Below are 20,484 nucleotides of genomic sequence, written 5' to 3'. Positions count from 1 at the left end.
CCCCTCCTTGGGAAGTTTTCTGCCATCACTTCTGAGAACAGTTATTTTATGTCATCTGCACTTGCTCCTCTTTCTTCATTGACTCCAATTAGTCTTATGTTATTCTTCTTTGCATCGTCTAGTAGCTGCTGGATTGATTTCTCATGTTCCCTTACAATTTTAAAGCAATTTTTCTTTTCCTAGTCACTAATTGCAATCTTATCTTCTATATGTGAAATTCTATCCTCGCATTGGTTCATTCTGCTGTGCAGACTTTCAATGGAGTTTTTAATCTCTTGGAAATCTGTTTGTATCTGTTTTATGGATTCCATTTGTTTCCTCTGTTGGGATTCCATCATGTTCCTCAGATCCTCTATTTTTTTTATCTTTGTCCTCTCTAGATTTATGAATCATTTCTTGCACCATGAGCAAAATCTTTGCTGTTATCTGAGTAATTATTTCTGATTTCATTTTTCCCAGATCCTCTTTTGTTGCCAGTTCAGAGAGTCCTGGTGGTTGAGTATCAGAGTGTTCCATTTCGTTTCCCTTTAGGGTTGCTGTAGGTGATCTGGAAGTCTGTTTTTGAGGCTTGTTTATGTGTCTTCTCATTTCCACGCAGCTCACCTTCTCTGCCCTAGGAGCTTGGGATGGCAGTGGGGGAGCTTCCTTCCAGGTGCTGGGACCGGCTGAGCTTCACTGCCCTAGGAGCCTGGGATGGAGGCAGGGAGTTTCCTTCCAGGTGCTGGGACTGGCTGAGCTTCACTGCCCTAGGAGCCTGGGATGGAGGTGGGGGAGCTTCCTTCTGGGTGGTGGGACCGGCTCACCTTCACTCACTCCATTTTATTTTAAAAAACCACATTTTCTTTATCCAGTTTCCAGGTGATGGGCATTTGGGCTATTTCCAAGTTTTAGCTATTACAAATTGTGCTGCTATGAACATGAGTGCACATATATCACTGTGGTATGATTCTTTTAATTCTTTTGGGAAGATACCCAGCAGGGGAATAGTGGGGTCAAATGAGACTTCCAGTTCTAGTTCTCTGAGGTATCTCTGTATTGATTTCAACAGTGGTTGCACCAGTCTACACTCCCACCAGCAGTGGAGCAGGGTTCCTCTTTCCCCACAGCCCCACCAGCATTTGTTATTGGTTGATTTCCTGATAGCAGCCATTCTTTCTTTGATGAGGTAGAATCTCAGTGTTGTTTTTATTTGCATCTCTCGAATGACCAGTGATGTTGAACATTTTTTCATATGTTTATTTGCTATTTCTACTTCTTTGTCTGAGAAACATCTGTTCATTTCAGATACCTGCTTTTGGATTGGGTCTTTAAATTTGGGAGGTCCAATTTTTTAAAGTTCTTTATAGATTCGAGATAGTAAACCTTTGAGGAAAAGCAGGTGAAAATTTTTTCACACATTGTGGGTTGTCTCTTCACTCTGTTGCTGATTTCTCTTGCTATGCAGAAGCTTTTTAGTAAGAAGAGATCCCACTTATTGATTGTTTGTGCTAGTTCATGGGTAACTGAGGCTTTGTTCATAAAATCTTTTCCCACACCAATGTCTTCAAGAGTTCTACCTAACCTCTGTTTCAGCCGGTTTGGAGTTTCTGTTTCTTTTTTTTTTGCTGATAGGAGGAAGTAGGGACTTCTTTCCCCCTCATTTTTAATTAGGAAATAAAACAGAAAGGAAAACTTGTTTTTTCTTTTTTGGCTTTTCAGCCCAGAAGGACCTCATCTCCACACCTCTTATTTGAGGAGCAAGGGGAGGAAGGGAGAAAGGGGACTAGGGATGAAGGATGTGGGCGCTGCCAAGGCAGCATCAGCAGGTGTGCATGGCAGGTCTTTTGTTTGGAAGGTGGGGGGAGAGGTCACCAGGTGACCCCCCACCTCCCTTGCCTCAGAGATTGGCCTGTTTTCCCTGATAAAACTCCTCCCAGCGGCTCTCAAAGAATTGGCGCATGATGTGCCCTGCTTTGCCCACGTCAGAGTCATCTTCGTTGAAGGGCTGGCAGTTGTCAAATACCAAGAGGGCATCGGCTGCAAACTCCTCTGAGCTGGTGTACCCTCCCCGGAGCAGCCGCTCCCGCATGGTGGAAAAATCCATTGGGTTCTTGATGATGCGCCGGTAACCGCTCACCAGTTGTGGGTTTACAGGCTCCAGGAAAGGCCAGGCTGCATCGTGGGACTCCATCTGCATCAGGATAATCTCGCAGAGGGAGGCAGCCCTTCCTCTGAGTACCGAGGTACTGATGACGGGCTTTCTCGGGCCCCTTGACAGGACCTGGCGCCGGCGGCCATCAGCTTCTGGGAAGTTCAGTGAGTAAGCACTTTTCCGCTTTTGTCCTCGCTTTGGAAAACCAGGCTTCTGAGTGAATTCTTCCTCTACGTGCTGAGCCAAACAGCACAGAACCAGTCCCCTTCTGGGACAGCCTCCATCTTGGGCCTATGGCAATAAATGTGGCAGCCACGGTCACACCCATCACAAAGCAGAAGAAATTCATCGTTGTCTCCCTTCCGGCAGACTAGACAGGTCACTTTGTTGACAGACGTTTCCCAGGCGATGGACCTCTCCAGCTGGCCCATACACAAGCACACCTGGGCTGCACTCCGGCATCGCCCAAGCGTCTGGTGCCAGACTCGAACACAAGGGGTGATCTCATATGATATCTCTGTCGTGGTGCCCTCAGGGGCCCCACTGGGTGTGCTGAGCAAGGCCTTTTCTAGCACCACCTCATGAGCTGACCGAAGAGGCTCCCTCAGGTACCGCCACTCAACATTCTGTTCTAAAGCAGCCAGTTGCATCACAGCCAGATCTAGAGGGTTAGTACTTTTACGCTGAGGTGCCAGTCCTTCTCTGCTGCAACCTCTCTAGGTGATATCCTCCTGGGAATCAGGCAGATGCTCACAGAAGGCCAGGTCTTCACGAATAGAGTCTGGGCTAGGACATGTCCAGCCCCAAATCTGCAGATCAGACAGGATAACCCACTGTCCAGATCCTCTACCCATTGAAGCACAGCTAGGTCTGTTTCGTACTTCTTTCCTTTGGGTGACCAGCTCATAATCCCTTCTTCAAAGGGAGGGAGCTGACTAGGCTCAAAGACGGGATCAGTTGAGGGCCATGAGCAGACTTCCTGCAAGAAGTTCCTGTGCTTGTTAAGGTGTTTGTGAAGTGCCTTCTCACGGATGCCTCAGGGGTGTAGGGCCTTGAGCATGGCATCCAGCGTCTCAGGATCTCAGATCCACCACCAGCCTGAGCGCATCTCAGGGGGGACTGGCTGGGCTGTCAGCTGGGTTAGGTAACGCCGCTGCATCTGTTTGAAGAACTTGCTGGGAGGTCTCCCTCTACGTTTTGGCTGTCCCAGCCCTGTGGGACTCTGTGGCTTTTCTCCAGAGTCTGCTGCTCGCCTCTTAGGAGTTACCCCAGTCAAGAGGGTGGAAGAGAACTGTGCTGGAGAACAGAGGTTGGCAGCACTAGGTCTATTCATTGGCTTGGAGGAGGCAGGCAGCTGAGGGGAAGGAGTGGATTGGTCCTCAGAAACTGCAGGGGGCGGTGTAGGGGCAGCATTGCAGGGCACCTCAGCTAAGAAGTTAAACCAGGATACTGGAGGACCAGGGCCAGACTCTGCTTCCTCAGGCTCCTCCAGAGGCTGTGAGGGGGCTGGGTCTAGCTTTCCTGGGCTGCTGTCAGGTGTGAGGACTGAGCTGCTCAGCAGGGAACCATGGCTCTGAGTCTGGCTCAGCCAAGACAGGAAAGCTGACTGACTGAGGTCATGCTGGGTCTGACCCAGAGACAAAGGGGAGCCTTCTGGCTCTAAGAACCCATGATGGAGCTGGGCCTGGGGCTGGAGCTGGGACTCAGGATGCAGCTCGAACTGGGGATAGGGCTGGGTAGAAGCCTGAGGCTGAGGTTCGGGCTGCGCCTTGGGTTGAAGCTGGGCCTGGGGTTGTTCTGAATCCTGGCCCTTGAGAGAGGACTTCAAGTTCCTAGGTTGCATAGAGCCAGGCTTAGTTTTTCGAGGTCCGGCCTCATGTCTGAGCAGGAGAACTGGCAGAGGTGCCGGAGCCACTTAACTCTTTCTTCACAGAGAAGAGGGCAGGAGTGAGTCCTGAATGGGTCTTTAAGGAATCAGTTTCCTGCTTTATCATATCTTCAGGGACTATAAAGAGGACATACACTAGGCTCCCCTCTGCTCCTTCCACAAAGATACCAGCCAAATATGGCAACACCCAGTAACGGCGTCTGTATCAGTCTTGCCCCAAGGAGACTGCCTGAAGCATCTGGGATGAGTGAAGCAGCTTTTTGCAAAAGAAGAGCTGACGCTTGCTGAGTTTTTCTATCTGGCGCTCTAACTCTGGGATGTTAGATGCTATAGCATCGACCTCTCCATCTCTTCGACCCCTTTGGCCATGGAGAGCTGCTACAGTCTCCTCCTCCTCCTCCTCCTCCTCCTCCTCCTCCTCCTCCTCCTCTTCCATGCCACTGGTTTCTTCCATGATCCGAGAACTACGCCTCTGTCGCAGGCCTTCCTCTGGCCCTTCCATCTCTACTTCAGACCACCCAGTTCGCTTTGCCAGAGCAGTTTTCAGTCTCCAGAGCCGGCCTTCAACGATCCACTTGTTTTTCCTGTAGCTGGACATACTCTCCAGAGTCTTGTCAATCTCATTGATGATGAGGGTGGAGCCATTGAGCTCATGCACGAGGAAGGCCAGGACAGCAGCTTTCTGCTGGGGTGGCTGGGCCTGAAAGGGCTGAGTTCGGAGGCTGTCACAGAGGGTGGGCTGTACTCCGTATGCCATGAGGAAGCAGTGCAGGATCTCAGACACATTGTCTCTTGTCAGTGGGATCTCACACACCTTCTCCCCCAAAATCTTGAGAGATTGACAGTAGGAGGGCAACCCAAGATCATAGAGCACAGCCTTTAGGAGCCGTACCAACAGGTCTTGCACCTTGCCCAAGCTGTCACCTTGACACAGGAGTCCCTCCTGCAGGACCCCCAGGCTAGGCACATCTTTGGTAGGGTCAAAGCCCAGCACCTTGCCGAAGCTGTGCAGGAACTCCACGATGGTCAAGCAGTCAGAATGCCCTACTGGGCAATGTCAAACCAGGGATGTGTGTGATCTCAGGCAGGAGCTGGTGGTAAGCTAGACACATGTCCTCTGTGGGCTTCTTCATCTCCTCCAAGATCATCTGCTGCCTCTGCTGTTCCTCTAGGCGTCTCTGGGTAGCCAGGGTCTTATCTGCTTTACAAGTTGGCTTGGCTTTGGGCATCTCATCCTTTTCCTTCATTTTTACTTTCTCTTCCTTTTCCTTTTTCATTTTTTTCCTTCAGTTTTTCCTGCTTTGTCTTTACCTTTTCTTTCTTAGCCTTCAATTTCTTCTTGGGATCCTTCTGTTTTAAGCTCTTGGTCTCCAGTTTCCGCTTGTTTTTGGCCTGCCCTTGGATAGGAGTCTGACACTCTCCACGTTGTATCTTCTGCCTCATCTTCTTTTTGCTTTTACTCATTTTTGCTTTATCTTCCTCATTCAGTGTTTCTTGGGCCTCCAGCTTCTTTGGGAGATGGTTGTCTGTCTTATTCAACAGCTCAGGGAATTTGACTTTGGGTGGCCAAGCTCGGCCCCGTTTCACCTTGGGGACTTCCTTGGTCTTAGCCTTCTCATTGTTTCGAGGTTGACCCTGTTTGCCAGTAATTGCTTGAATCCTGGATGGACTCTCCTCTGCTGAGAGCTGAACCCACTGCAAGCCCTCTGGTGTGTCTCTCTCTTCAAAGAAATCTCCAACAGGCATACGAGGACTGAAGCTGAAGTGCTCACGGCGCACACTGTGTACCACGTTGCGGCTCAGGTACTTGATCACTTCTGGAAACTGTTTCATTCTCTTCCCAGAGGGGCCATAATACCAGGTCTCCCCCTGCCATTGGTGGCTGCCCTTCCTGATGCACACTTCTCTCCTCCACCCATGTTGGAGGGGAAGACGAACTTCTTCTGGAGTAGCAATACGTCTCCTCAGGACATCACCATTACCAGAAGTAGTGGCGTCTCCAGTGATCTCTTCCAGGTCACCAGTGGCTTCATGGAAGCTGCTGACATCTTTATTTGCTGGGAAGGCAGAAGCTGGGGAAGTTACAGAGGAGGATTTTGGGGAACTCACTGGAGCTGTCAAGGCAACTTCCGAAGAGACTGCTGAGGAAACTGGAGAGACAACTGGGCAGGCTGCTGGGCAGAGACGTGGAGAGGCTGCTGGAGAAACTGATAGGGAGACTTCTGGAGCAGAGATTTCTGGGGAGACTGTTGGTGAGACTGCTGGTGAGGCTACTGGATGTTGTTGAATCTGAATAGTGGATGACTGGTCAGGGTGTGGCTGGGCCAGGGGTGGTGGGAAGTCTGAACCCTGAGTCTCCATTTCTTCCTGTTCAACATCACTGCCATTATTCAGGTCAAAGCTATTATCTTGCAGAACAGACTCCCCTAAATCAGGTAGAGAGGAAGGGCTGGAAAAGATAGAGGCTGATGTTTGACTGTCATCAGCCAGGAGACTGAAAGGAGTAGCATTATTGAGGGAAGGGCAATCAAGGGCAGAGATCACAGGACTGTCCTCAAGAGGCAGCTTATCTTCTGCACCCATCAGTTCTGTGTCATCTATACCATAAAGTCCTCCACTCACTGGCTCTGGTGCCAGAGAGTCGAAGGGCTCGAGAGAGTCTTCATTGAGGATTGGAGTGTCTTCTAGTTGACCAGGAAGATGTGAAGGGTCATCTAAACAGCACACTGTGGGGTCAGGGACCAGGACTGAGACCTCTTGGTGTAATGACTCCACAGAGGGGACAGAGCCATTGTAGCCACACATTTTTAGTTCCGGCTGTTCTTCTTCCAGCTCCAGGCTGCCTACCAAGCCGGTGCCATTCTCTGCCATGACTGAAGTCAGCTCCTTTTCTGCTGCCTCATCAGGATGGATCACACTGCCTACCTCCTGGGAGGGTGCAGAGGTCTGGATGCTAGATCCCAACATAGGAGAAGTCTGTGGGGAGGTGAAAAACCTGGGGGTCCATTGGGGATCATCTCAAAATTCTGGTCAGGAAAGGAATCATACAGTTCCTGTGAATTGAAGTTAAGCCCCAAGGGACTCTGGGTACCGTTGCTCCAGAACTCTTGGCTCCCAGCCCGAAGGTTAGTGTTTTGACTCAGGGATGGTTGCTGGCTGCCCCTAAGAATGCCGTTGAGTGGGTACTGTCCCCCTGAAAACTGAGAGAGAAGGGGTGGATCTTTGAGGTTGCTGCCAGGATTGGCAGATGGGTACTGCGAGTAGTTCCAGAGACAGTCATAGGCCACATTGGGGTGATGGAGGTGTGAGGTGCCGGAGGAGTGGGGAGCAGAGTTCAAAATCCCTGAAGTAGTAGTGTGAGATACAGTAGATAAGCCATTAACATTCACATCCCCATTCAAACCTGAGGAGGCGGCGTCCTGCTGGGCTTGGGACTCGTGTCTCGCCCAGGGGGGCAGTTCACATGGCCCGGGAGAGGAGGAGATGCCTGCAGGGGGAAGGGGTCTGGGGTCCAGGGTCTGGGAAGGGGGTGGGGGACACGGTTCAACCGCGGGGCCCGAGCGGAGCCAACATGGCCGGGGAGGGGGAGGACGTTTCTGTTTTAATATTTAGATCTTTAACCCATTTTGATTTTAGTTCAGTGCATGGTGAGAGACATAGGTTGAGTTTTAATCTTTGGCAAGTTGAAACCCAATTTTTCCAGCACCATTTATTAAAGAGGTTATCTTTCCTCCAGTGAGGGTGTTTGGCTCCTTTGTCAAAGATGAGGTGGCTGAGTGTGTCTGGCTTTTTTTCTGCATCTTCTAATCTGTTCCACTGGTCCTCAGGTCTGTTTCTTTGCCAGTACCATGCTGTTTTTATCACAGTAGCTTTGTAGTAGAGTTGCAAGTTGGGGATTGTGATACCCTCTGCCATGTCTCTGTTATGGAGAATTGCTTTTGCTACTCTGGGTCTCTTCTTGTTCCAAATGAATTTTTGGATTGTTTTCTCAAGGTCCATGAAGTATGCTGCTGGGATTTCAATTGGGATTGGATTGAAGCTATATAGCAGTTTGGGAAATACGGCCATTTTCACTATGTTGACCCTTCCTAGCCAGGAGCAGGGGATGTCTGTCCATTTTCTGATATCATCTTCAATCTCTCTTTTCAGAGTGCTACAATTTTCAGAGAAGAGGTCTTTGATTTCTTTCATTAGGTTGGTTCCTAGGTATTTCAGTTTTTTGGATGCTATTGTGAAAGGAATTATTTGCCCTATTTCTCAGTGAGTCTGTCATTGGTATAGAGGAAAGCTATTGATTTTTGTGTGTTGACCTTGTAACCAGCTACTTTACTGAATTTGGTCATTAAGTCCAGAAGACTTTTGCTGGAGTTCTTGGGGTCTTCTATATAGAGTATCAAGTCATCTGCAAATAATGACAATTTGACTTCTTCATTTCCTATCTTTATTCCTTTTATTTCTTTCTCTTGTCTAATTGCTATGACTAATGTTTCCAAAACTATATTGAACGGGAGTGGTGACAATGGATATCCTTGTCTTGTTCCTGATTTTAGTGTGAAGGATTTCAGTTTTTGACCATTTAGTATGATATTGACTGTTGGTTTTTCATAGATGGCTTTTATCAGATTAAGGTGGAGACCATCTGTTCCAATTTTTTGTAGGGTTTTAATCATAATTGCGTGTTGAATTTTGTCAAATGCTTTTTCTGCATCTATGGAGATAATCATATGGTTTTTGTCCTTGGCTTATTGATAGTGTATTACATTGATTGATTTGTGTATGTTGAACCATCCCTGCATCCCTGGCATGAATCCCACTTGGTCAAGGTGTATGATCTTCTTGATGATCTTCTGCATTCTGTTTGCCAGTATCTCATTAAGGATTTTTGCATCTATGTTCATTAGTGAGATTGGCCTATAGTTCTCTTTTTCAGTTGGGTCTTTCTCTGCTTTGGGGATCAAGGTGATGCTTGCTTCCAGGAATGAATTTGGGAGTATTGCTTCCCTTTCCATTTCATTGAAGAGTTTAAACAGTAGTGGCAGTAGTTCCTCTCCAACTGTCTTATAGATTTCAATGGTGAAACCATCAGGACCCGGGCTTTTCTTACTTGGTAACTTTTTAATTGAGTTTTTAATTTCATTGATTGATATTGGGTTGTTTAGAATTTTTAGGTCTTCTTTGTTCAACTTTGGTAATTCATATGTATCTAGGAATCTGTCCATTTCTTCTGTGTTTTCCATCTTATTGGCTTATAGGTTCTTGAAGTAGGTATTGATGATCCTGTGGATTTCTGCTGGGTCCATTGTAATTCATCCTTTTCATTCCTAATTGCATGGATTTGAGCCTTGTGTTTCCTTTTCCTGATAAGATTGGCTAAGGTTGTCAATTTTCTTTATTCTTTCAAAGAATAAAACCAACTCTTGGCTTCATTGATTTTTTTTTTTTTTGTATTGTTCTCTTAGTCTCCATTGCATTGACTTCTCCTCTGATCTTTATAATTTCCTCCCTTGTGAGAGCTTTGGGTTTGTCCTGCTCTTCTTTTTCTAGAAGCTTGAGGTTCAGCATCAGGTTAATTGGGCTCGCTCTGTTTTTCTAATATGAGTATTCACTGCTATGAATTTCCTTCATAAGACTGCTTTCATTGTGTCCCATAGATTCTGATATATTGCATTATGATTGTCTTTTAGTTGTAGGAACTGTGATTTCCTCTTAATTTCCTCTGTGACCCATTGGTTATTCAGAAGTGTGTTGTTCTGGGCTGGAGATTTAGCTCAGTGGTTCTGCCGCCTGCCTGGCAAGCACAAGGTCACAAGTTCGATCTCCGGTACCAAAACAAACAAACAAATAAAAAACCAGAAGTGTGTTGTTCAATTTCCATGTGTTTATGAAATTCTTGTGGTTTCTTTTGCTATGGATCTCCAATTTCATCGCACTACTGTCTGATAATATACAGGGGAAAACTTCAATTCCTTTGCATTTACTGAAATATGTTCTATGAGCGAGTATGTGGTCTATTTTGGAGAATGACCCGCACAGCTGAAAACAATGTGTATTCTGATTTTGTGGGGTTGAACACTCTGTAAATGTCTGTTAAGTTCATTTGTGCAAGAGTTTGATTGAGTTCTAGTTTTTTGTTGCTTATTTTTTGTCTAGTTGATCTATCTATTCGTGACAGTGGGTTATTGAGGTCCCCACATTAGTGCATATTTTATTTTTCGCGTCCATTATTATTTGTTTTACACAGTTGGGCACACTAGTGTTCGGTGTGTATGTATTTATGATTGTCATCTCTTCCTCTTGGATCATTTTCTTTACAAGGATGTAGTGTCCTTCTTTGTTTCTCTTAATCAGTGTTGGTTTTAAACTCACTTGATCTGCAAAGAGGATAGCTACTGCTGCTTTTTTCTGGGTTCCTGTCACATGGAGTATTGTTCTCCATGTTTAATTTTCAGTCTATGAGTTTCTTTTTTGAATTAAGTGTGTTTCTTGTATGCAACATATTGTTGGATCTTGCTTGTTGACCCATTCTGCCAGTTTATTTTTTTTGATTGGTGAATTGAGACCATTAACATTGATAGTTATAACTCATACATATTGACTTATCATTGTCATGACTATTTCTTTTTTTTCCCCAATTAGGTTTATTGGTACATTTTAGGTATAAAATACTGTTACATTCATCATTGGGATCTTGTACCATTACATGAGTATCTTGGTTCTTATTTTCTTTCCCCTTCCTCTGCCCTCCCTTCACCCCCTCCATCCTTCCCTATTTTCAAAGACTTCGTTTCCATTTTCTTCTTTTCTCATACTTTTTCTTTTCCCTTCTTTCCTTTCCCCTACCCCTCCCACTTCCCCTGCTCCTTTAGACCTTTTCTTCCAATTACACAATATCAATTATACATTTTTAAAATGGCAATATCAAGATCTAGGAGACATTAGCACAGATTTTACAGAATTTAAAAGGATATAGAGAGCATATTACAAAAATCTTTTTTGAAATAAATTTGACAACTTCTAAGAAGTACCTTGGAAGACAAATTAATGAAACTAACTCTGGAGGAAATATAAAATTTGAATAGCACCTATTAAAGAAAGTATATTCCTAGCTTGAAAACCTACCTATATGACAACAACAGGCTCATATACATTTTTTTTTTTTGGTACCGGGGATTGAACTCAGGACCTTGCGGTTGCAAGGCAGACACTGGAACCACTGAGCTAAATCCCCAGCCCAGGGCTCATATACATTTTAACTGATAAATTATATCAAACATTTAAAGCAGAAAAAAGAAGGAATACTTCTCCCCTCATTTTAGAAAATCAATATTGTGCTAATCCTAAAACTGGATAAAGATAATAGAAGAAAAAAGTATGAACATAGATAGAAATTTGTTTAACAAAACAAACAATTAGAAGTCAGATCTGGCAGGATGTAGAAAGTGGTTTTATTATAGGGATGGCAGTGTAGGTTCAGCATTGGAAGATCCACCCCCAAAAGTCATCATTTGAACAGAGGAAAGGAAAAAGCCGTATGATCCTGTCAGTATTTGCAGAAAAAGTACTGGACTAAATTCTACAGCTGTTCATGGTAAAAGCTCTCAGGAGACTAGAAGTAGAACAGAAACTTCTCAAAAGATCAAAGACATGTACTCCATACTTCAGCAAAAATGCCTTTATGAATGGAGAAGATGCAATGCTTTTTCCCTAAGGTGGGGAACAAGGGCAGATATGTGTACTCTTCATCTGTCCATTAAACTTTGAAACATAGGCCCAAAACAAAATAGTCTGGCAATAAAAAGAAACAATTAGCATAGTATTGGCAAGGTAAATGTAAAGTCTTTATATGTAGATAAAATGATCATCTACAGAGAAAATATTTAGAAATCTCTAGGAGCCCCTAGAACTTGTACTTGACTTTAGCAGGATTAGAAAACACAAGGTATATATAAAAATTCAGGTCTATGTGTACTTGCTATAAATGAAGAATTGGATATTGAGATTTAAAAGTTATGTAGGAGTACAAAAAACCTAGAAAAGTAAAAAAGAAAAAAAAACCAAACAGGGTTGGGAAACATTTTTTAACTAAATTTAAGACTTCCTCTAAAGCTACAGCAATCAAGGCAGTGTTGGTGTAAGGAAAGACATATAGATCATTGGAATAAAACAGAGAATGTAGAAATAGAACCACATATATATGGTCCACTGAATTTTGAAAAATTATTTAACATTAACATTTTATATAACATAAACTCAATTCAATAGCAGAGGAAAAGATAGTGTTTTCAGCGAATGGCAGTGGAACACCTGGTATCTGTATATAAAAAATTAACCTCAACCCTTTATTTCCATACATAAAAATAACTTGAAAGGATCTATGAACCTAAATATGAAAGACTAAAACTTTAAGAAGAAATTATAAGGGAAAATGTTTATGAATTTAGGGTAGGCAAGAATTTCCTAGGATATAAAAAACATGATGTATAAAAGAAAAAAATTGATAAATGAGATTCCATCAAAATTTAGAACTTTAAATGACATTGTTAAAATGAAAAGTAGTCCTTAAACAAACCGCACTTATAATGCATATAACCTATGGCCAGAATATATAAAGAACTCTTACAGCTCATTAATAGACAACCCAATTAAAAAGTTGACACAAGATGTTGATAAATAGCCAGTACAGCACAAGGAAAGGTGTGCAACACTAGATTCAGAAAAATACTAATCAGCACAATAACAAGATTGAATTATACACTCATTAGGGAGATGAAGTTAAAAGTTTTACAAGAACAAATGTCAGCTTAGGTGTGAACCAGTTAGAACTTTCTAATACTGCTAATGTGAATGTAAAATGATAAAACCATTTTGGAAAACAATATAGAAATTTCTTGTATTACTGTTAAGAACCAACAGTCCTGTTCTTAAGTTTTTACTGGAGAGGAATGAAAACACATGTTCACAATAGATTTGTACATACAAGTTGAGTATCCCTTATCTGAAATTCTTGGGAACAGAGTGTTTCAGATTTTTGTTTGAAATCCACTTGATCTGCAAAGAGGATAGCTACTCCTGTTTTTTTTTTTTTCGTTTTTTTTTTTTTTTCGGGTTTCTGTTACATGGAGTATTGTTTTCCACCCTTTAACTTTCAGACTATGAGTTTCTTTTTTAATTAAATGGGTTTCTTGCATGCAGCATATTGTTGGATCTTGCTTGTTGACCCATTCTGCCAGTTTATTTTTTTTGATTGGTGAATTGAGACCATTAACATTGATGGTTATAACTCATACATTGACTTATCATTGTCATGACTTTTTCTGTTTGTTGGATTCTCCCCATTTGCATTTAATTTCTTGTTGCACCCAACAAATTCATTCTGCTGGGCTTCCTGGGGTTGTGATCCTCATTGTCTTTGCCTAGGATATTGTCTAAATTTTTTTGGGGTGCTGGTTTGGTATTCATGAAGTTCCTAAGGTGCTCTTTGTCATGAGAGTATCTTATTTCTCCATCAATTTTGAAAGATAATTTTGCAGGGTACATCAATCTGGGTTGGAGGCTGTTTTCTTTTAGGGCTTGAAATACATCACTCCAAGCTCTTCTTGGCTTGAGGGTTTGCACTGAGAAGTCTGCTGTGATTCTGATGGGCTTTCCTTTGTATGTGATTTGTTTCTTTTCTCTAACTGCTTGTAGAACTTTGTTCTTCTGTTGGGTTTCTGGGATCTTGACTATTATATGCCTATGTGTAGATTCTTTTTGATCAAGGCTATTTGGAGTCCTATATGCCTCACTTATCTGTATGTCAAGTTCTTTTCCCCTGCTGGGGAAGTTTTCTGCCATCACTTCTGTGAAGTTTTTTTATGTCACCAGCACTCTCTCCTGTTTCTTCATTGACTCCAATCAGTCTTATGTTATTCTTCCTTGCATTGTCTAGCAGCTGCTGGATTGATTTCTCATGTTCCCTTATAATTTTGAAACAATTTTTCTTTTCCTGGTCATTAATTGAAATTTTATCTTCTATATCTGAAATTCTGTCCTCACATTGGCTCATTCTGCTGTGTAGACTTTCAATGGAGTTTTTATTCTCTTGGAAATCTGTTTGCATCTGTTCTATTGATTCCATTTGTTTCCTACATTGGGATTCCATCATGTTCCTGAGCTCCTCTGTAGATTTATTAATCATGTCTTGTACTATGAGCACAATCTCTGCTGTTATCTGAGAAATTATTTCTGATTTCATTTTTTCCAGCTCCTCTTTTGTTGCCAATTCCAGGTAGTGCAGGTGGTTGAGTATCAGAGTGTTCCATCTCATTTCCCTTTGGGCTTGCTGTAGGTGATCTGAAAGTCTGGTTTTGAGACTTGTTTATATGTCTTGTCATTTTGATGATGGTGGAGGGGTGAGCTGCTGGCTCCCGCATGGCTCACCTCTTGTGTGATGGTGGGGGTGGTATGGCAGCCCAGAAGTCTCCTCTTGTGGGCTTGGAGTGGCTCACCTCCTGTGTGCTGGCAGGGGTGGTATCGCAGCCTGGTGACCTCCTCTTGTGGGCTCGGAGCGGCTTACCCCCTGTGTGCTGGCGGGAGTCATGACTATTTCTTTTTGTTGAATTCTCCCCTTTTATGTTAATTTCTTGTTATGCCCAATGGATTCATTCTCCTGGGCTTCCTGGGGTTGTGATCCTCATTGTCTTTTCCTAGGATATTGTCTAAAAGTTTTTGGAGTGCCAGTTTGGTATTCATGAAGTTCCTAAGGTGCTCTTTTTCATGAAAGTATCTTATTTCTCCATCAATTTTGAAAGATAGTTTTGCAGGGTACGTCAATCTGGGTTGGAGGCTGTTTTCCTTTAGGGCTTGAAATACATCACTCCAAGCTCTTCTTGCCTTCAGGATTTGTGTTGAGAAGTCTGCTGTGATTCTGATGGGTTTTCCTTTGTATGCGATTTGTTTCTTTTCTCTAACTGCTTGTAGAATTTTGTTCTTCGGTTGGGTTTCTGTAATCTTAACTATTATATGCCTATGTGTAGAATTTTTTTTGATCACAGCTAGTTGGAATCCTATGTGCCTCACTTATCTGTATGTCAAGTTCTTTTCCCTTGCTTGGGAAGTTTTCTGCCATCACTTCTGTGAACAGTTTTTTTATGTGGTCTGCACTCTCTCCTGTTTCATCATTAACTCTGATCAGTCTTAGGTTATTCTTCTTTGTATCGTCTAGCAGCTGCTGGATTGATTTCTCTTGGTTCCTTAGTATTTTAAAGCAATTTTTCTTTTCCTGGTCACTAATTGCAATCTTATCTTCTCTATGTGAAATTCTGTTCTCACATGGGTTCATTCTGCTGCATAAACTTTCAATAGAGTTTTTAATCTCCTGGAAATCTGTTTGCATCTGTTCTATGGATTCCATTTATTTCCTATGTTGGGATTCCATCATGTTCCTCAGCTCCTCTATTTTTTTTTAATCTGTGTCTGCTCTAGATTTATTAATCATGTCTTGCGCTATGGGCACAATCTCTGCTGTTATCTGAGAAATTATTTCTGATTTCATTTTTTTCCAGATCCTCTTTTGTTGCCAGTTCATGGAGTCCAGGTGGTTGAGCATCAGATTGTTCTTTCTCATTTCCCTTTGGGGTTGCTTTAGCTGATTTTTGGAAGTCTGGTTTTGAGACTTGTTTATGTGTCATCTCATTTCAATGGGGTCAGAGTGCTGCTGGCACCCCCATGCCTCATCTCCTTGGCACTAGGGGTGGGGGGCTCTGCCCTTTGGCGCTGGGGCTGTGGTATGGCCTCAATCAAGTTCTGATACACACTATTTTAATAAAAATTAAGTTACTGTCTATTAAAGAAAGCTTAAAATATTTTCAACACAGAAAACTAGATTGTAGTATAATATACTACATTTTCCTAATGCTCTCTTAATTACATCTCTGGGGGGGAAAGTTACTAAAAACTGCCATTTTGTGGCCCAATATTGTAAACTAATATCTGTTTCTTATACTCAGATATTTCTTTGGTGATGCCAAGTGTGAATCAGATCATCATATTAGACCCACAAGATTTGAAAGGAAGTTGTACATTGACATCCAAGGTATATGATGGGGAGGCTCAGGATGTAGCTCAGTGATACAGCACATGCTTAGCATGTGCAAGGCTCTGTATTCAATTCCTAGAACCACCCCAAAAAAGGTATATGATGGAAATATGATTCTTCTTTTTTTCATTTGTGAGGACCTAAAAATACACATAAATACAATATTTCATTCCATTTGCACATCAAGTTTTATGGGGACATAGAGGAAATCTATTAACAATTGACTTAAAAGTTAGAATCAGTAATGCTGATCTGGTTTGTATAGTAACTGAAAAAGAATTTCTACAATGATATTATTCCTAACAAAAATAGCACTACTTCTAAGTAATTTTAAGGCAGATAACATATGGTATTTTTCCTCATGTTCTTCATAGCACCCAAGCACAATGTGTGGCATGTTGAGTGGGTGCTTATTATTTGTTAAATACATAAATCAGCAGGACTCTGATAAATGCTGCCATTAGGGGGTGTGTTTTTATTTACTTATTGATTACCTTTGCTATATTTGAAACAATACTTTCAAAACATAAAACTGAATATATCAAAATCTTCATTATGATTCTCTAAAATAGGCAAATCTCAAATATGTTTGTATTTTGTCTAGTGGCATATAAATAGGTCAGCCCAGTGTAAAGAGCCATTGCTTACCTTCCTCCTGTTTTAGCAATGAATAGTCAGATAGTGTTTAACTATTCGAGTTTTCCACACACACCCCCCCTGCAGTTCCTTGTGTAAACTGAAGAATTCTGTAGGGAAACTGGGAAATAGCTCAACATACATGCCTCGGATGATCTCAACCAATAAAGCCATAATATTTAATACTAACTCCTGCAAGGAGTCATTGTTTGAGGGCTGTTAATGTAGGAATGGATGTATTAATTCTTTGGCACAGTGGTCTTTTGGAAGCATGGACTGGGGCTTTCTGTTCTTCTGGGTAAAGGATAAGATGAAGAGTGGTAGAAGGAAGGAGGCTTCAGGGACAGAGATTCAGACACCGAGAGTGGAAACCAGTTAGAGCACAGTGAAGAGACTTCAAAGTCTGCTATACCAGTTAAAGTTGTATAGGTACAACCTTTACAATAGCACATGGTACCATATATCATCTCTCTCTCTCTCTCTCTCTCTCTCTCTCTCTATGTATATATATATATATATATCTTCATTTTTTATCTGCATTTTCATTCCACAACATAAATTTTTCCTTTTTATTATTTTGTATCTTCAGGTTAAGTTATTAAATACTGTACTTTGTTGTGGCAGCCAGGCAGTCTTTCGTATCCAAGTATGTTTTGACAAATGTTGCACTATATGATACTTTGTACATGAGTGAAATGTATGAGATGCTATCATTCTAAGTTTTAAGATTTACTCTATTTTTAAGGTTTCTATTGATTTCTTTTTTTCTCTGTAAAATTGTAAATATGTTGTCTCAACCAAGCTCTATTTAATTCCCTAAGACATAACAATGGTTTTCTTACCTAACATTTCTTCACATGTTTATAAGAAAAAAAAATGAACGGAAGAGTAGAATCTTTACTCTCACTTACAATGTTTGTAATCCTGGATAGGGTACTTTATCCTGTCAGGCCTTAATTCTCCAAGCTGTAAAACAAGGATGATTCTCACAGGTATATTTTAAGGATTTATGGACATAATTCAAGTATTTTAGGATAAAGATTAGCAAGCACTTGGAAAGTGTTTTTAAAATACTACCTATTCTTATGTCTCTTCTATATAAGTAAGCACATTTGTTATCTTTATTTTTACACAAATGGCACCACACAGTACAAGCAGTTCTTCTACTGGCTTATATATACACATTTGCATAGTATTCCAGGCCCCTGTTAATAAATAATTTCAGTTTTACAATAGTTGTCACTATTTATAAGATATTAATTATAATACCAAAATGAATTGAAAATGGGGTATTTATATGTTGCTTTTGTCTTCTGCCAGATTTTCTTTTTTTTTTTTTGGTGCTGGGGATCGAACTCTGGTCCTTGCATTTGCATAGCAGGTGGCGAAACCACTGAGCTAAATCCCTGGCCCTTCTGTCAGATTTTCTGATGTTCAGAATTTAACATACATTTAGAATTTGTTCACTTTTGCTCTAATGGTCTATATGCCTCTGGACTTTGAAGGTTATTGCTTACAAGTTCTTGAGTTATAAGGTATATACAGTTATAATCTACTGCACTTGTTAGGACTAGCTTTGTTTGTAAGTAACAGAAATCAGAACAGGGATTAAACTGTGGTATTTCTCTTTTATGTAAAAAAAAATCTAGCCAGGCATAGTGGCACACACCTGTAATCCTGGCTACTCAGGAGGCTGGGCAGAAAGGTCAAAAGTTTGAGTCCAACCTGGGCAAATTAGTGAGACCTTATATAAATAAATAAATAAATAAATAAATAAATGGCTGAGATGCACCTCAGTGGTAGAGCACTTGCCTAACATGGGTTCAATCCCCAGTATCACAAATAAATAAAATATAAATCTGTACATCCGATGTTCAGGGTACAACCTTTGAACTCCAAGGAGAAGGTTTGAGCTCCAACCATCATATCTAGACCATAGCTATCTGGAAAAAGAAATGAACAAAGTAGAGGTGGAAAAGGGGTGGGGGAACTACATTTTTCTGCATGTGTACATAGTAAAATATACATAACAAAATTTACCATTTAAAGCATTTATAAGTTACAGTTAGTTCTATGGCATCAGAATATTCACACTGTTGTGCAATCATTGTGAGTATCCATCTCCACACCCTTTTTCATCGTCCGAAAGAGACTCCATACCCATTAAACATTAACTCCCCACTTTCTGACTGTGAATTTTACTATTCTTACTACTCGGTACAGGTAGAATCATATAGTTATCTGTCCTTCTGTGATTGGTTTATTTTATCAGCATAATATCAGTGTTCATCTATGTTGCAGCATATAACAGAATTTCTTTCCTTTTTGAGGGTGAATAATATGCCATTTTATGGATATGCCACATTCTGTTTTTCTACTCATTCATTGATGCATACTTGGGTTGCTTCTACTTTTTCATTATTGTGAGCAATGCTGCTACATACATGAGTGTACAATTATCTGTTGGAGTCCCTTTCAACTCTTTGCAGTATATATACATAGAAATAGAATTGCTAGGCCATATGGTAATTCAATTTTTAATTTGTTTAAAGAATAGCCATACTGTCTTCCCTCATAGTATACTATGCATCCTATGTATACTATAGTATACTATACATACTGTGTATACTATTTTATAGTTCAATGTGCAATGCAGGAGAGTTCCAATTTTTCCATATCTTCATTAATGCTTGTTTTCTGCTTTTTCTTTTAATAATAGCCATCCTAATGAGAGTGAAGTAGTATCTCATTTTGGTGTTGATTTACATCTCCCTAATGATTAATGATGTTGAGCACTTTTTCATGGGTTTTTTCAACACTACTTGTACATCTTTGGAAACATATCTATTCAACCCTTTGTTCATGTTTTAACTGGATTTTTCTTGTTGAGTTGTAAGAGTTCATTATATGATCTGGATGTAATCCATTATTAGATATATGCTTTGTAACATTTTCTCCCATTCCACAAGTTGCCTTTTCATTCTCTTGATAGTATCCTTTAATATAGAAAAGTTTTTTTATTTTGATATAACTAAATTTACTTATTTTTTTCTTTTATTGCCTGAACTTTTGTGTCATATCCAGCTAATCATTTGCAAATCCAATCTCATGAAGTTTCCCCCATTTTTTTCTTCTAAGAATTTTGTAGTTTTTGCTATATTATAATTAGATCTTTGATTCATTTTGAATTAATTTTTATATATGGTATAAGGTAAGGGTCCAACTTTCATCATTTGTTTGAAAGACACCAATTACCTTTTATAGAAAGAGGCCTGTAAATTGTCACATTACACTTCTGCTTATATCCCATTGGCCAGAACTTAGTCACAGGGATACACTATGCTTCAGGAAGGTGAGAAAATGAAATGGTTGGTACCAACTTGTTATGGCTTATATGCCCTTAGATGCCCTTCCAAAGCATCATGAGCTCATAGGTAGGGCTTTTTGGACCTGGCTGGATCTAGGGTGTGTGATACTGGGATTAAGGGTATTAAATTAGTCTACTGATTGAAATTAGCATAGTTCTGGGTGGCATCATTCAAAAGGCTGGTAGCCTGGATGGGATAAAAGGGAAAGGCAGGGTTGTTGTTGCTGCTGCTGCTGCTGCTGCTGTTGCTGCTGCTTACTGCCTTCTGCCTGTCATAGTGTCCTTAACAGTGGAAGATGAAACAGAAGATGAGATCGGGCGCATTCAGGTTGTATGGCTGTAGATCGGATGAGACAGAAGAGAAAGTAAGAGGAGCTGATGTGAAG

The 20,484-nt window shown here is 41.4% G+C and overlaps 1 pseudogene; it reads right to left on the bottom strand.

The window, feature by feature from the left end:
- Positions 1-1,745: 1,745 nt before the first annotated feature.
- Positions 1,746-18,870, bottom strand: LOC101718641 (bromodomain adjacent to zinc finger domain protein 2A pseudogene; annotated as a pseudogene).
- Between the last annotated feature and the right edge of the window lie 1,614 nt (positions 18,871-20,484).

Source organism: Heterocephalus glaber, unplaced genomic scaffold (genome assembly GCF_053883595.1).
Source record: "Heterocephalus glaber isolate CG9 unplaced genomic scaffold, H.glaber_assembly_v1.0 deba00001733, whole genome shotgun sequence".
In the NCBI taxonomy this organism is placed as follows: domain Eukaryota; kingdom Metazoa; phylum Chordata; class Mammalia; order Rodentia; family Bathyergidae; genus Heterocephalus; species Heterocephalus glaber.
Note: the sequence above shows the minus strand (reverse complement) of the source record. Positions and strands in the feature narration are given on the sequence as shown.